The following is a 17,526-nucleotide window of genomic DNA, read 5'->3' as shown; positions in this document are numbered from 1 at the left end:
TAATTGTATTGTTGTAGTTCTTAATAAAGTTTGTTTTAAAATAAATAAAATAACAGCAGAGATCAAGCAGTAGTTAAACCTTATATAACTGTGGAGGAAAAACAAATATTTTTTTATTTAATAAAAGTAGGCATTCACACATTCACAATCTTACTTAGGTAAAAGTACAAAAGTATTATCATCTAAATTTACTTAAAGTACACCAATTAAAAGTGCAAAGTAATGTAGTAAACTTTTATGTTAATATCTGCAAAGTGAAGTATAATATTTACCCCTGACATGTTGTAAGATAGTGGTAAAAAAAAAAAAAAAAAAAAAAAAAGCAGAAAATGACTATACTCAGTAGTTGAGGAGGTGTAAATGAACTTCTTTAGGCTTAAATTCAAGCTTTTAATATTAAATATTTTCCTTTTGCAAACTAAGTTTCCCTTTTAGAGCACATAATTCAATACAATAGGGAGGGTATGTGATTTGTTGCTTTTTTTTTTTTTTTTTTTTTTTAAGAAAGTCTTTATTTAGCTTTACATTTAAGGATTTTTTCTGCTGTAACCCCATGACTGAAGTGCATTAGGAATAACTTAGCGATACACTCTTAAAGTAAAATAGGGAAAGGCTACCAACTAGTGGTGAAATCTGCCAATACTTCACAAGTTCACAGAAGGATGAGATGATAATAAACTGACTCTAACATGTAAATCAACCCATTATAGCCATGATATTTTAAATAAATCAGGCATCATTTTTATTATAAATAAGCATATAAAATCAATGACGTGTAAAGGTACATCTGCAGATCCTATGACATCACATCATAGAACATTAAATACAACTTAAGAGCAAAGATCCAAATAAAATTCTTATTCTAATCAAGGCCACAAAAGCTCGTTTGAGGCTGTCAGCTTCGTGTGTAAAGATATAATGCTGGTGTTATTAGTCTTCATGTTCTGGCCAACCAGCTGGAATGAAATCACCTCCTGTAAGCGAGACCATCCATAAAACCCAGCGATATATATGGTCAGTGAACGCACCGCAGCTGTGATCATGTTTAACACTGTTGTCATGTTGTATAATGCACGGCCCATCTGTGTCACCCTTGGGAGGAAAGATGCAGCATTTCCCTCAAGGTGGTTTCAGTCAGGGAGAGAAGAGGAAGTGGGGCAGCAATAATTCACATTCTCACCACCTCTTTGGAAACATAAAGTACTGCCACTAATGGCGCCCTGAGGGATTAGCGCGATGACGCTGCATAAGATTTACTACCAGTTTTGAGTCTTTAAATTTGGCATAATGTTACTGGATTGTGGCACCTCTCACTCAACTGTACTTTATAATTATCATCTGGCCTAATGGAGTCCATTAAAGCATCATAAAAGTGAATGATCTAATCTGGTGATAGCATTATTTTCTAAAACTGTGAAGGTGATGTGTCTTTAAACAGATTCATGATTTTAATTATTAAGATTCAAGCTTTGATAAAGCACACGGTACTATTTTGTTTATTAAGCATCTTTTACGCCAGGGGTGTCAAAGTCATTTTAGCTCAGGGGCCACACTCCCTCTAATATGATCGATATAAGTGGGACCAGTAAAATAATAACAGTGAAAAAAGTAAAATTATATTTTGATAATGTTTACATCTAGAAAGTTTTCTTAAAAATCTGAATAATATGAGCAACTTGAAATGTCTTAAGAATAACGAGTGCAATTTTAACAATATAGAATAGAATAGAATAGAATAGAATAGCCTTTATTGTCATTGCACCAAAGTTACAACGAAATTGCTGTGGGGCTACTACTCTGCACCATATGATAATAATAAAAAAGACAACAATAGTATATAAATAAATAAATAAATAAATAACAGTGTGATTAAAAACAGTAGAGACTAAAAATTAAAAAATACAGAGTGCAAAGTTAAGTGCAGTGTGCAGGATTGTACAGGTGCTGATTGTATTCTGCCTCAATTTATCAGTTTATTGTTTATGTACATTAAAACTTACAGATCACACTGGATCTACAAATACACAAAACATTTACTACCAGGCAGAATATTGGTCAAATTGCATGTACTTCTCTTTTGACATTTCAGGTTGTCCATTTTTGTTCAGGTTATTCACATTTTTTATAAAATGACAGTTTGTTAATGTAAACATTTTCGTGTAATTTCACTTCTTTTACACTAAAGCAAAGAGAAAATTTGTAGTTCTCATTATTCATAGGTTATTATAATAATATTTTACTGGTTTGACCCACTTAAAATCTCCTTTATTTCCTGTCTTTTATTATTGGACACACTGATTAATCCAGGTATGGCTGATTAATCAGTAGTCACAAGAAGAATTTTTACTGCAAAAATGCAAAATAGAGAGGATATTACTAAGGTGAATGGTGATTAATTACGAAAGGTTAAAAATGTATTTGGAAACTGACAGAAAAGTAGCGCTGGATCTTTATGGGTTAAGGACATGTAACTCTATTCAGTATAAGTTGGCCTGAATGACCACTTTTCAGATTTCAAAACAGAGCTTCTGTCTTGTGCCTACAGAGCAGAGCTTTGGTTTTCCTCACAGTATTAGAACCAGATCTGACCAAGGCCGGTGCATCAGCAGAAGCCTTGAACCTTGGATACCCTCCCTCTGGCATCTGACTCAATGCCAAACACACACATTAAAGACTGCGTATGTGTAAAGGCTGCCTGCCTGGACACATGTACACACAAACATACTCACACACATAGTATTACACATCTTGAGAGCCTCTTAAGATGAATTAATAATGATGATTTGCAACAAAATGTGGGGCACCGCACACCACAAGAGGAGAGGGTCTGCTGCTCCTAAGAGAATTTCAATGACAAGACGACACAAAAGCAGACAAGGAGGGAAAGCTGAGGGACAAACCGTGACAACAATACAGTTAGAAGTTTGCCTGAAGGTGTGTTAACAGCGCGGGCTATTAATTGAACAGAAAAAGCTCCCACTCTGAGATTAGCACAGACATTATCTCCCTGTGATGTACAAACAGAAAACTGAAGAGCCAACAAAACTCATTATCTGCACTAATACAAGGCAATTACAACCCATCATTCATTGAGTCATGTATTTACACTGATGTAAAATGACTCTTTTGTGTTTGCTGTAGCGTTTGATAACATAATTAATATTAAGACATCTGAGAATGCCAGGAAAAGAGGATCAGCTGACTGACATGTATGATTAACCCTTTCATGCATGAATTATGAGAACCTGAGTCGAGATTTTTTTCCTGAGTGTTTTTATTCGTCTTTAGGCATTAAAAAAAACAATGCAATTGAATTTATTTATTTTTTTATGAACCTGTTTTTCATGGAGTTACAAACATGTCTGCTCAGCTGGACACCATGCATTTAATTTTTGAAGCAAAGAAACATGTATTTAAAACCCATCATCAGAAAGTGATATGCTGTGTTAAAACTATTCATTCATTCATTTTTTGTTAATTTTGAGCATTTACAAAATACATGCAAATTCAAAATTCCAAAATCATTCATCTACACTCGAAAAGGAGTGGGAAGAAGAAAAACTATGAAACAAAAACATTCTTCATGCAGCTAATCTGATGTTTTCTCATATTTTAACATAGTCTAATACTAGTTATTACTAACTTCATGGAGATAATATGCAAAAATTGTTTGTTTGTTTTTTTTATTAAGAAAAGTGTTAATTACAGTCTAATAACAGTTAGCAGTTGATTTAAAATGTATTTCTTCAGATCAGGTTTATCAAGAACAGCAAGGTTACAGAAATGGTATGAACTGCAGTGGATGGGATGATGCATAAGCGTCCACTGTGTTGGCTGATATAATGATAATAATAATAATTATTATTGCATTTATAAAGCGCTTTTCTTTCAGCAGAATCTCAATAATAATAATAATAATAATAATAATAATAATAATAATAATAATTATAATAATAATAATAAACTTTATTTGTATAGCACCTTTCATACAGAAATTGTCAATTGTCTCAAAGTGCTACAGAGAGAATAGATGGAACTAAAAAACACAAAACCTATGAATATGCAAGAGAACAGCTGTAGAATAACTGTCCGCTGGAGTGACTGCTATGCATGAAAGGGTTAATAACGCTCATAATGACTCTGAGGGGCTAATATGTTCGGTAAATGGTAAAGCAGGCTCATGTGCTTCATGCAGATGTCAGTATAAATGGATATATTCTATCTCTGGAGTGTTTTTTCAAAAGAAGATACAGATTCAATAGCATACATCAGGGGTTCCCAAAGTGGGGTATGCTTACCCCCAGGGGGTACTTGAAATTTTTGGGGAAAAATACATTATCATCATGTACTGAATACAAAATAAATAATGAGAATTAATGCTGAAATATAAAACACAATAAATACATTTATATAATCATTTTATTGTCAATCATCTTGTTTAAGCTTTGGTAACATTTTAAGAACATTTCTGTTTTATATTACTCCAAATGAGTTTATTTGAGTAGCTAAGTAATTATTTTTTGTTGATGAAAGGTTAATTTACTAATTAATGACCAATTTATTTATTTTTCTTGTAAATGAAAGAGAGCACTTTTAAGTTTATAGCTTGCACACAAAATGTACTTTAAAAAATGTGTTTTGTTTTATATATTACAGTTAAATATATGTTGTTTGTTTACAAAGTTTTGGCACATGAACTAAATTTTTTCAATCAAAGATGCTGAAACGAGAGTTGGGGGTACTTGGCTAAGAAAAGTTTATTGCAGGGGGTACCCCACTGTAAAAAGTTTGAGAACCACTGACCATCATCTTATGAGCTGCAGTTGCTGGTTCAGTTAAATAACACAAATGCAAGGGTGACACCTTATGGACAAGTTATGAAGTGCAGCTCAAACACAAAAAAAAAGGCACATTTATACCTGTATTAGTCTGATATTTATTATCAGGGACTGTTACAGATAACAAAAATGCATTATATAAACAGCATATGATTTATATTACATTTAATTGAATGCAGTGAGAGAATGTTTAATTTTCAAAATCAGGTATGAAAACCTGTATTAATATTGTTAATTGTAGATAAGATGAGCATTACATAATATTATTAGTGTAAATCTCACCTTTAAATTACACAGATACTGGTTAACAGATGTTTATAAAAGCACAGATACAGAATTTCAAACACCTTCAGTATAATTTAACATCAGCACCTGCTGTTGACCTTAATGTGAGTTGATCACACGACCTTCTGATCTGGAATCAGACGCGTTACTATTGGACCACAAAGTCAACCACATCCTTTTTCTGGTGACCTCTGATTAGATTTGAAATTTGGCTGAACAAGTTCGAGCTGATGTCTCACACATTTTCCATAAAATCAATCACATTCTGAGTTAAAAAAAAAACAAAAAATCTTAGTGGCCAAGTGTCTCCTACGTAAGTACTACATATATCTACTTAACAATAGGAATGCGATATATTTAGATATTTATCCTTATTAATCTTTGTATTCAAAAGTTTTTCTATTTTTACTTTTAATGAATATATTTATCCTTCTGTATATAATACTGTCATTGTTCCTTTTGTGCACTGAGCCATTGCATTGTAATTTCATTTTGATGCAAATCTAAATGACAAATATAGTCTGTCTATGTCCATTAAATGTAGGGCAGTATTTCTTCATTTGTATCATTACTGATTAAGTGACTCAGAGAGAAATAATCAGTCTCAGTGTCTAAAATCAGGTTTAAATGGCTGGAAGGAGATAAGAATGGTTATGATGTTGTTCATTATAGTTTAAGTATTGTGTTACACTTTTAATTAGACATCCTGTCCTGATAATAACTCCAATGTACATTCATCACTAAAGTTACCTCTGCTGTTATGTGTTGGCTTCGGGGGTTCATTAATGCAGCCCACATCATAATTTAAGAAAGACTCTAAGGTGTTTTTTTTTTTTTTTTTTCTTTGATCAACATGTAGTATTGGTAACATCAGTTGCACACAAAGACTGGTTGTGAGATGACTTGAATATCAGCTTGAGTGTGAATTTTTGACAAATCTAAGTGAAATCTATTAAGAATCTTTATTTATCTGTATAAATTTTACATGCGGACATGCATCACACACTTAAATTTACCCAATGCATTTAACCCATCACTAACTGAAAATGCAGGAGCACATCACGCACTCCAGACTAGGACCAGTGTGTCTGTCTTTACCAGAGATATAGATGCAGGTTCCACTTTTTCTTTTTTTTTTTGCTGTTCTGTGTAAAACTTGCAATGCTGAGCTGTCTTTGTAAATAAAGCAAAATAACTTTGAAACAGGTGGTGTCAGGCACAACAAACCCTGGCCCTTGCATGTATTGTAGGTTATTTTGGCATCAGTTCAGCTGATGTCATCATGTCTATGCATGTGGTGATGGCAGCATATCAATTGCCAGTATATATATATATATATCGTGGACCAAATCTGTGGAATAATCTAAGACCTGAACTTCAATCAACTTCTGCTTTGTCACTGTTTAAAAAGCATCTGAAAAGGACTTTAATTCATGAAAAAATGTAAGGCTGTGTATCACTTCATTTGTATTTGATGATTTGTAATGTGGATTACATTTTTATTGTTTTTACTTCAGTTTATTATTTCAGTTATATTGTATTTTTTTTATTCTTTTTTTTTTTTTTTTTTTTTTCCATTTTTGTATATTGTTCATTTTGGGGGAGGTATTCATATAAGCCTTCTTTTTGGCTTCTAACCTCTCCTGCACAATTTTGTTACTTGTTTGAATGTTGTTGTTTTTTTCTATTGCTGTTTTTATTTTGTGCAAATAAATAAAATAAAATAAAATAAAATATGTGGTCAGTTTGAAGTAAATTGAAACAAAATTGATATGTTTTTTTTTTATAGACATTTGTAATTTCACCTATTATAAGTAAATAGGAGGAAAAAACAAAAAAAGACTTCAAATTCATTTGATTTGGTACGAATTCAACGAATAGTTTTGCTTCTAGAGTGTTAAACAAAGAAACAAACAAACTGAACCAAAAACAATACCCCTTGCCTCCCTTCAGGGGGCAGGGTAATAATCCATTAGGTCTGCTCTGTACTTGACATGCCACAAAGCATGATGGGATGTTAATAAGTGAATTAAAAAATGGCACATTGTAGTGTGGAAGCATTTTAATTCATTATGACATTCTTTTTTTTTTCTCTTTTTGGCTCATTGGCTTATACTATTATGCTCTACGGGTAAACTAGAATGAAATTGGGAAGTTGATTTTAACCACTTGTCAAATCATTTAATGAAAAGAAAAGTCAAGGTAAAATAACATATAAAACATCCCCAATATGAACCAAGGCATTAAATGTTTCAGAGACCTCTATAAAGATGGTATCTTTTCTACATATTCTGATCTGATGTTAGATTTCAATTTACCAGCTAACAATTTGTTTCGCTATTTCCAACTACGACACTGTGCCTCCACTCTTTTTACAGGTTTCCCTTCTCTTCCAGCCAAACAACCATGGGACGATCTTCTAACTTTGAAACCCAAAGAGAAATCTCTTATATCAAAAATTTACACACAGTTAATTTCATTTGATGATGATTTGATGACTAAAGCTCGAATTTCTTGGGAAGGTGAGTTAGGCTTAAATCTCACAGACCAGCTATGGGATAAAGCTATCCTTAGTATACGGTCCAGCACACCGTGTGCTAGATTACAACTTATTCAGTTTAAAGTGTTGCATAGAATCCATTTATCAAAATCTTGACTCTCTGTCATCTATCCAAATATTGTGGGCCAATGTGACAAGTGTCGGGGCTCTCCCTGCAACTTAACCCATATGTTCTTTTCCTGTCCTAAGTTACTGAAATTTTGGGGTGATTACTTTATGATCATGACTAATATTCTTAGGAAAAATATCAATATGTGCCCTTTTATAGTGATATTTGGGCTCCCTGTTGACTCCTGTCTTAACCAAATAGAGTCTGATATAATAGCTTTTACATCCCTCCTTGCAAGACGACGTATCTTATTTTTGTGGAAGTCTCCTAAACCCTCGTCTATTTCATTTTGGCTTAGAGATGTTATGTTTTTTCTTAAATTAGAAAAGATTAGACTCTCACTACAAGGCTCCTCAACTAAATTCTTTAATAAATGGCAATCTTTTTTAGATTACTTTCAGTCCTTACAAACACTGCCTTCAGATTGATCTCTCACACCTCCACCCTACTCTGTTTTATTATTGTTTAGGTGTTGTTGTTTTTTGTTGTAATTTGTTCTGTCTACCAATTATTGTCACATTTGATACATCTAGGTAATGTCTAATATTTAAAAGTAAACACAGGTATCTACAAGCTATGATTTTTTTTTTTCTTCTTTCTTTTATTTCCATTAGCTCAATTAATATTCTTGTACACCACAGATTTGATACTGCTTGTACTTATTTGATTTTCTACGGCTCAGAGACTGTTGTGATGTTCTTATTTCTGCTGTTGCCCCTTCTCGGAGGGCCTTGGTGTTGGATTGGGAATGGGGAAAAATGATATGAAAAGGCAATGTATAATGAATGCATTGTAATTCTGCTCCTTTGTATGCTCTGTTACATTGCTCATAAAAAGATAAATAAAAAACAAACAAAAAAAAAAAACATCCCCAATATATGAACACACACATACAGCTGATCTGTTCAGTCGTAGTAGTGTAACAGTAAAACCTAGACCAGAGGATTCTTTTATGTATCAGGTAAATGAATCTGTATTCAGCCAGCTTTCTCACAGGCTGGAGCTCCAATAGGTTTGTTCTCACAGTTGTTTCACACTCTCTCACAGTCGACCAAGTACATTGTGTGCTTCGGACTTAACAGGCCAATGAAACTGTCGCCACAAATCACACTGATGCTCTTCTTCTCCGGGCCTCTTGACTCTTTCCTAACACACTGCAGTAAACCTATCAGGTCCAAGAACTGTAATGAATTCTGTTGAGCAGACTGATGTAAATTAACCGAACACTGTATAAATGTAAATGTATTTATAGGTGCAGATACCGTGTTCTCATAAAGATCACAGAGACACAAACACATAACTCCAACAAACTGTGGACATTTACACATGTTGCTGTTGACCTGTTATTTTATTTTTTATTTTTAGTTTTATATTCATTTGAGTGTGAGAGGGCAAGTGGGACACTATCATAGTTATTTTATGGAAGTGATAAATGTTCACTCTAGCTCTTTAAACCAATAATAGCTTTGCCAAAACATGACGCATGAAAGATTAAAGAACCAGTGACTCGGAGTGGCAATATTTTTTGTTGCAGTTGTGGAAATGGATTTGATCCTTTTCAACAATAAAATGTAACCTATACATTAAGAGTGGTTATAATACTGACTGACTGATGATCGATCATTTATTTCAAGTGTGGGAATATAAGGGGGAAAAAATTTAAGAAATTAAAAAAATTGGACCAAGGTTCTTGTAGTCCAGTGGCATATTTAAAGACATTAACCCTTTTATGCAAGAATTATGAGAACCTTAGTCAATATTTTTTTCTTGAGTGATTTTTTTCCCTCTTTAGGCATGAAAAAAACAATGCAACTGAAATTTTTTGTGACCCTGTTTTTCGTGGAGTTACAAAAATGTACACTCAGCAGGACACCATGCATTTGATTTTTGAAGCAGAGAAACATGTATTTAAAACGCATTATCAGAAAGTGATAAACTGTGTGAACACCATGAAATAAAAACATTTTTAAAGCCACTAATGCCATTTTCTCACATTTTATTATACTTTAAATACTAGTTGTTACTCAATTCATGGAAATAATATGCAAAAAAAACAAAACTTTTTGATTAAGAAAACTGTTAATTACAGTCTAATAACAATTAGCAATTAATTTACACTAAAACATATTACTGCAGATCAGGTTTATCAAGAACAGCAAAGTTTTTTTTTTTTCCATTTTATTTATTTATTTAGACAAGGACAATGCACAATATACATTAACCTTAAAAAGGAGAGATGTAGTGTGCCAGGTTGTAGCACTAGTGCTCATTTCCACCTGTACTCCCTGAACAGACTGATGTTCTCATTAAAAAACAGACATTAATAAAAACTAAAACAGTAAAAAACAGTAAAAAAAAAAAAAAAAAAAAGCATTTCTTTAAGTCCATCTATATAAAATATTCATTCACATCCAACCATTCACTCTTATTCGTCCCACTGCAGTCCGTCTCACACATTAATGATATGAGTGTCAGTGTATTATGGGATGGTGCATAAGCGTCCACAGTGTTGGCTGATATGGAACTAAAACAGCAAAACCCATGAATATACAAGAGAACAGATGTAAAATAACTGTCCACTGTAGTGACCAGTATGCATGAAAGGGTTAACTGACATTCATTTGACCTTTCAAGGTCACTCAAGGTCAAAAGTCAAGGCACCAAATGAAAGCCTATATATGACTTCCTATCTATTGCCAATAGTAATTACACCAATGTCTTCATCTGTTTTGAAGTTACATCACTTTGAAATGTGTCCCATTATAAACCAGTGGGGATTTTAAAATGTCAAAAGTTCATAAAAATTTTAAATTAATATTTCCCAGTTCCTTGAACAAACTTGGAAGACCTTACCCCAAAGATGTTCCACAACAAATATCAAGTCATTTTGACTGACGGTTTCGGAGAGGAAGATTCTTGAAACATTGTTTACGGATGGATGGAGGCCAACTGATACCAATAGTCCATCAGATCATTCAGGCTGTTGGACTAAAAAAAGAAAAAACAAAAACTAAAACATACACATAAAAAAGCACAAGAAAGTCATAATATACTGTGCAGAAATGCAATGGAAATTTCTTGAATGTCGTCCGGGACAGCATCTAATGTAACACTAGAATTAATAATCACTTTTATCCTATCAGGACAGTACAGAGATTTCCATCATTCATTCTCATCCAGTGGACAGTGCTGTGATCGTATAGTGGTTAATACTTTGCGTTGTGGTCGCAGCAACCCTGGTTTGAATCTGGGTCATGGCAGATGTTGACTTTTGCTGTTCTAAAGACAGGGCAGGTTTTTGAGGGTTGAAGTTATGACATTTCAGTCATCTTGTTAATGTTACTTATTTGTGTTTCCCTTTAATAATGAATATATAGTACCTTGTCACTTTGGTTGTCTTTATTCTTCTCTTGATACCATTTTATTCTAATCACAGGTAATGCTATAGGTAAGGCAGTGCCCTACTAATCAAAGTGCATGATGGTCAAAATCTGCCGTAACCCGGATTCGAACCGGGGTTGCTGCGGCCACAACGCAGAGTACTAACCACTATACGATCACGGCGCACTATCCACTGGATGAGAATGAATGGTGGGAATCTCTGTACTGTCCTGACAGGATACAACTGATTATAAATTCTAGTGTTACATTAGATGCTGTCCCAGACAACATTCAAGAAATTTCCATTGCATTTCTACACAGTATACTACCATTTTCTCGTGCTTTTTATGACAATAACAGCTGAGAGTTGATTTTCCCTGGTCACCTCCCCCCACTTCTGTCTGAGCTGAACTCTTGTGCTTTTCCATACTTGAATATATTCTTGTTTTAATAAATGTCAGCTGTGTGACCAAGGTGATAGTACAAAGAATAGTCACCAAAGCTATAACGGATTGAAACTCAAAATCTGCCATGACTCGGATTCAAACCGGGGTTGCTGTGGTCATGACGCAGAGTACCAACCACTATATGACTATTTGATGATGTAGCTACTGCTGATCTGAGACCAGGCATTTGTTGTGAACACTTTGAGTTCTACTACTGACTTACACATACATAAGCAAAAGCATCAGTTTGAAAAGGACTCAATTTGGCAAAGAGTCTGAACATCCTGTTAATGAAAAAGTGGGATGTTTTCTGTGCTTTTTCTGCTGTTGTAATAAAATGATTTAAAGGCACAATAAATAAACAGGTATTATAGAGGTGTTATAGAAAGTAAAAGTAGACTATTTAAAAAATGCACCACTAAGCCAGAATTCACTCCAATACCATTTAATAGATGGTTAGAGTCATGAAAAACTAGCCTACCTTTTATCCATGTGTGCTGTGATCATACAGTGGTTAGTACTCTGTGTTGTGGTTGCGGTTACCCCGGTTTGAATCAGGGTCACAGCAGATTTTGATTTTTCACTGTCCTAAAGACAGGGCAGGTTTTTGATGGTTATAATAAAGGTATCCACGTGGTCTTGTGATTATCACAGTCATCTTGATAATGTTAAGTCTACTTATATTTGTTTGCTCTTAGTATTTAACATTTAATACCTTGTCACTTTGGTTGTAAGTGTCTTTATTCTTCCCTTGAAATAATTTTATTTTAGTGCATGGTGGTCAAAATCTGCCGTGACCCGGATTGTTATGGCCACAACACAGAGGACTAACCACTATAATGATAACATCACACAATACACACCTATCGCTGATCTTAGACTATGGTTAAAAGAAGACAAAACATTTGAGTTGTACTTTTGACTTACACATACGTAAACAAAAGCATCAGTTTGAAAACGATTCAATTTGGCAAAGAGTCTGAACATCCTGTTAATAAAAAAGTGGGATATTTTCAATATTTTTTCTGCTGTTATAATAAAATGATTTAAAGGCACAATAAATAAACAGGCATTATAGAGGTGTTATTGAAAGTAAAAGTAGACTACTTAAAAAATACATCACTAAGCCAGAATTTTCTGCAAATGTCTAATATCCTAGTATTTAATGAATGGTTTGGAGTAATCTAAAGGTACTTTTTGTCCAGATGTGACATGCCGTGTTCGTATAGTGGTTAGTACTCTGCGTTGTGGCCACAGCAACCCCGGTTTGAATCTGGATCACGGCAAATTTCGACTTTCAATCCCATATAAATTTCAGTACCTTTGGATAATTAATGCACTATTAAATACATTAAAATCTTCCTAACCTCTTTGAATTCCTGGTCATTTTATGGTTTTAAATTGTTTACTTTTATGTTCTGTAAACTTGCTGTTAGTGATTACTCTCTTACGAAGTTTCTTTATCTATTTTTTGTTTTAATGATATATAATTAATAATTTAATCATAAATCTAAGATATTTTCTGAAAAATACATTTTCCTTGAGGACACACAGACTCTCTATCAAACGGAGTTTTTGTCAAATGTATGTTTTTGCCATAACTCACCCAACCAAAGTGCTTTCCTCATCATGGGGTGTTTATTACCCATGGTACAGTGTGCCGTGATCGTATAGTGGTTAGTACTCTGCGTTGTGGCCGCAGCAACCCCGGTTCAAATCCGGGTCACGGCAGGGAAGGACAGACTTGAGATGACCCTCAAGATGTCTTTGTACTCTTGATATTCCTGGTTTATTATCTGTAATATAAATCATCCTAATTTTTCTTTACCTGGATGCACAGACTCTTTGCCAAATTGAGTCCTTTTCAAACTGATGCTTTTATTATGCGTATGAGTAAGTCCATAGTGTAACTCAAATTGTTCACAAGAAATGTCTTCTTCTGTTATGCATAGTCTTGAATCATCAGTGAATATACAGGGTGGGGAAGCAAAATTTACAATGAACATTTAGTTGTTTTTTCTCAGCAGGCACTACGTCAATTGTTTTGAAACCAAACATATATTGATGTCATAATCATACCTAACACTATTATCCATACCTTTTCAGAAACTTTTGCCCATATGAGTAATCAGGAAAGCAAACGTCAAAGAGTGTGTGATTTGCTGAATGCACTCGTCACACCAAAGGAGATTTCAAAAATAGTTGGAGTGTCCATAAAGACTGTTTATAATGGAAAGAAAAGAATGACTATGAGCAAAACTATTACGAGAAAGTCTGGAAGATACTATTAAAGAAGAATGGGAGAAGCTGTCACCCAAATATTTGAGGAACACTTGCGCAAGTTTCAGGAAACATGTGAAGGCAGTTATTGAGAAAGAAGGAGGACACATAGAATAAAAACATTTTCTATTATGTAAATTTTCTTGTGGCAAATAAATTCTCATGACTTTCAATAAACTAATTGGTCATACACTGTCTTTCAATCCCTGCCTCAAAATATTGTAAATTTTGCTTCCCCACCCTGCATACTTGTGTGCTGTGATCATATAGGAGTTAGAACTCTGTGTTGTAGTCGCAGCAACCCCAGTTCGAGTCCGGATCACGACAGATGTTCACTTTTGCTGGTCTAAGGAGAGGAAAGATTTTTTAAGGGTTATAAGTTATCATGACATTCTGATTATCATAGTTATCTTGTTAATGTTACTTATATTTGCTTCCCTTTCAAATATATAGTACATTGTGAATTTGGATATAAGTTTCTTTATTCTTCTCTTGATACCATTTTATTCTAACTACAGGTAAGGCAGTGCCCTACTAATCAAAGGGCATGATCAAAATCAAAATTTGCCATGATCTGGATTCGAACCAGCATTGCTGCAACCACAATACAGAGTACTAACCACTATACAGTCACAGCGAAGTATCCACTGAATGAGAATGTAAGGTGGGAAACTCTGTACCATCCTGACTGGCTACAACTGATCATTAATTCTAGTGTTACATTAGATGCTGTCCCAGACAACATTCAAGGCATACATTTGGCATTTTTGGCTTTCTTTTGGCATTATGAAAACCTTTAGGCTCAACTATGGTATGATTAAGTTTATCCATAATAGATATGGAGGCACCAGCAATATATGGCTGAGTTAAGGCATATGTCTGATTAACCAAAAGACTGGGCAAAGAGCGGGATCAAGTATGGGGATGGTATGGCATGTTTATGACAAGCCAGAAGGTTGACTAAAGAGCGGCAACATCTTATTCCATATATGGGTGTGTTTTGGTTGTGTTTTGGCATATTTCTGTAAAGTCAAAACACAGCGCAAAGAGTGTGAATTTCTACCCAGAAGAAAACACCACTTAATTTTAAAACCATGATCAACACAAATTTTGGGTGAATTTTGGCCTCCTTTGGGGTCAGTTTTGGCTACATTTTGGCTGGATTATGGGGATTTGGGGCTTTTCTGGGACAATTATGGCTATATTTTGGAAGTCTGCAGTTACTTTTGGGTGAATTTTGGCTTCCTTCTGGTTTGATTTTGGCTTGCCTATTTTGGGCCATTTAAGGCTCATATATCTGCCCAGAACTTTGCCAAAATGGCATGCCTGTTCTGGGCCAGATTTAAGCCATAATGATTTTTCTATCTGGGTAACATTTAAATGACAGCAGTTTGATCATCCAAAGCTGTCCTGGACTTTTAGGAAATTGAAAATCGAAACCCTGCCATGGCCTGGATTCGAACATGGGTTGCTGCAGCTACAACGCAAAGTACTAACCACTATACGATCACAGCAAACTGTACTATGACTAATAAACACCTGGTCATGACCTGAGACTATGACTAAAACGAAAAAATACATTGGTTGGGTGAGTTATATCAAATTTTACGCATGTGTATGGCAAAAATATAAAAATGACAAAGGCTAAATTTGACAAAGAGTCAAAATATCCTACTGTTATTGACAAATTATTCATTTGCCTATATATTATTAAAAACAGAATAGATAAAACAGCCGCAAGAGAGTAAATTTACAGGAAAAAACATAGTATTTAAAACCAAAAAATTACTAGGAGTTTAAAGAATTGACTGACGTAATGTGACACAGTGAATTTTACTCTAACGTTTCAGTGACAGTTTGATCATCCAATGTTGTCCGAAGTTTGTAGGAAACTGAGAGTCAAAATCTGCCGTGACCCGGATTCGAACCGGGGTTGCTGCGGCCACAACGCAGAGTACTAACCACTATACGATCACGGCGGACTGTTCCTTGGATGAGAGCGCACAAATCGTGAATCTACCCTACTGATGACAGGAGCAAGTAGTTGTTCTAGCGTTATATTGAGCTATGAAACAGGCAGATACATAAAAGGGTAAATAAATTAATAAATAAATAAATGAGTGGCGTAAATGCGGCTGAGTCTGTGTTGCTTTGCGCACAAAAAAACGCTAGGTGATCAGTAGGTGTGGTTTGGTTTGGATTGTGCCACATTTACACACAGGGTCTGGATGCTATGCCTGACAACATTCAGGAACTTTCCACTGTGTTTCTTGCAATTCCACTCGGTACATTGTGACTTTCCAGTGCATTCTTCAATAAAATAAAAAGTGAGAAATTATGTTACCTGGTCACCTCACTCCACTCTTGTTTTTCCATGTCTATCCTTTGGACTAATTGTTTACAATACATCTCAGGTGTGCGTCCAAGGAGGTAACACACCCCATAATGCAGATTCTCATTCACGCTTTCATGGATAGACGGTCAAAATTTGCCGTGACCCGGATTCGAACCGGGGTTGCTGCGGCCACAACGCAGAGTACTAACCACTATACGATCACGGCGCACTGGCCACTGGATGAAATCGCTTAGCTGGAAACTCTGTAGCTGTCTGACAAAATAAAATGGATTAATTCCTGTGCTTTTTTACTGTAACATTGACCTATAAATAAATATAAAAAAGCATCTTAAAAAGTACTAATCAGTGTTTGATCTGGGAAACAAACTATTCATGAATGGAACAAATGCGCATGAGTCTGCGTTAGTCTGCGCACATGAAAAACACTGTGATCTGTCGGTTTGGTTTGGATTATAGTGGCACATTTAATACACACAGGGTGTAAATGCTGTCCCCGATAACATTCAAGGACTTTCCACAGCATTTCTATGATTTTCTTGTGCTTTCTCCATGACAATATGAGATGAGAAACCTGCTCACTTCACCATTTTGGTCTCACATGAACTCGTGTGCTTTTCCACATTTGTCTATCATTTGGACAAATACTTTTCAATAGTTCCCAGTTGTGCCAAATGAGATAATATAAATCAATGTACAGATAAGGGACCATTATTAATAACGGAGTAAAAGCCAATATCTGCCGTAACCCGGATTCAAACCGGGGTTGCTGCGGTCACAACGCAGAGTACTAACCACTACACGATCACGGCACACTGTTCTCTGAATGAAAGCGCACGGACCGTGAATCTACACTACTCATGAAAGGAGAAAATAGTTGTTCTAGCGTTATATTGAGCTGTGAAACAGACAAATAAATAAAAGGGTAAATAAATCAAAAGTGAGTGGCGTAAATGCGCATGAGTCTGTGTTAGTTTGCGCACAAGAAAAACAGTGATCTGTCGGTTTGGTTTGGATTATAGTGGCACATTTAATACACACAGGGTGTAAATGCTGTCCCCGACATTATTCAAGGACTTTCCACTGCATTTCTATGATTTTCTTGTGCTTTCTCCATGACAATATAAGATGAGAAATGGTTTTACTTGCTCATTTCAGCACTTTGGTCTCACATGAACTCGTGTGCTTTTCCACACATGTCTATCATTTGGACAAATAGTTTTTTATAGTTCCCAGGTGTGCCAAAGGAGATAATACAAATCAGTGTGCATGTA

At 34.8% G+C, this 17,526-nt stretch overlaps 4 non-coding genes across 4 annotated transcripts; 1 reads left to right on the top strand and 3 right to left on the bottom strand.

Moving 5' to 3' along the window:
• Window positions 1-11,284: 11,284 nt before the first annotated feature.
• Window positions 11,285-11,356, bottom strand: trnah-gug (transfer RNA histidin (anticodon GUG)). The gene has a single exon. It is a non-coding gene; the product is annotated as a tRNA-His (tRNA).
• A 1,922-nt stretch (window positions 11,357-13,278) lies between these two features.
• On the top strand, window positions 13,279-13,350 carry trnah-gug (transfer RNA histidin (anticodon GUG)). Its single transcript has one exon. It is a non-coding gene; the product is annotated as a tRNA-His (tRNA).
• A 2,456-nt stretch (window positions 13,351-15,806) lies between these two features.
• On the bottom strand, window positions 15,807-15,878 carry trnah-gug (transfer RNA histidin (anticodon GUG)). Its single transcript has one exon. It is a non-coding gene; the product is annotated as a tRNA-His (tRNA).
• Window positions 15,879-16,388: 510 nt separating this feature from the next.
• Window positions 16,389-16,460, bottom strand: trnah-gug (transfer RNA histidin (anticodon GUG)). Its single transcript has one exon. It is a non-coding gene; the product is annotated as a tRNA-His (tRNA).
• Between the last annotated feature and the right edge of the window lie 1,066 nt (window positions 16,461-17,526).

This window comes from Sphaeramia orbicularis, chromosome 4, assembly GCF_902148855.1.
Source record: "Sphaeramia orbicularis chromosome 4, fSphaOr1.1, whole genome shotgun sequence".
NCBI lineage: Eukaryota > Metazoa > Chordata > Actinopteri > Kurtiformes > Apogonidae > Sphaeramia > Sphaeramia orbicularis.
This window is presented reverse-complemented; position numbering and strand designations above follow the sequence as displayed.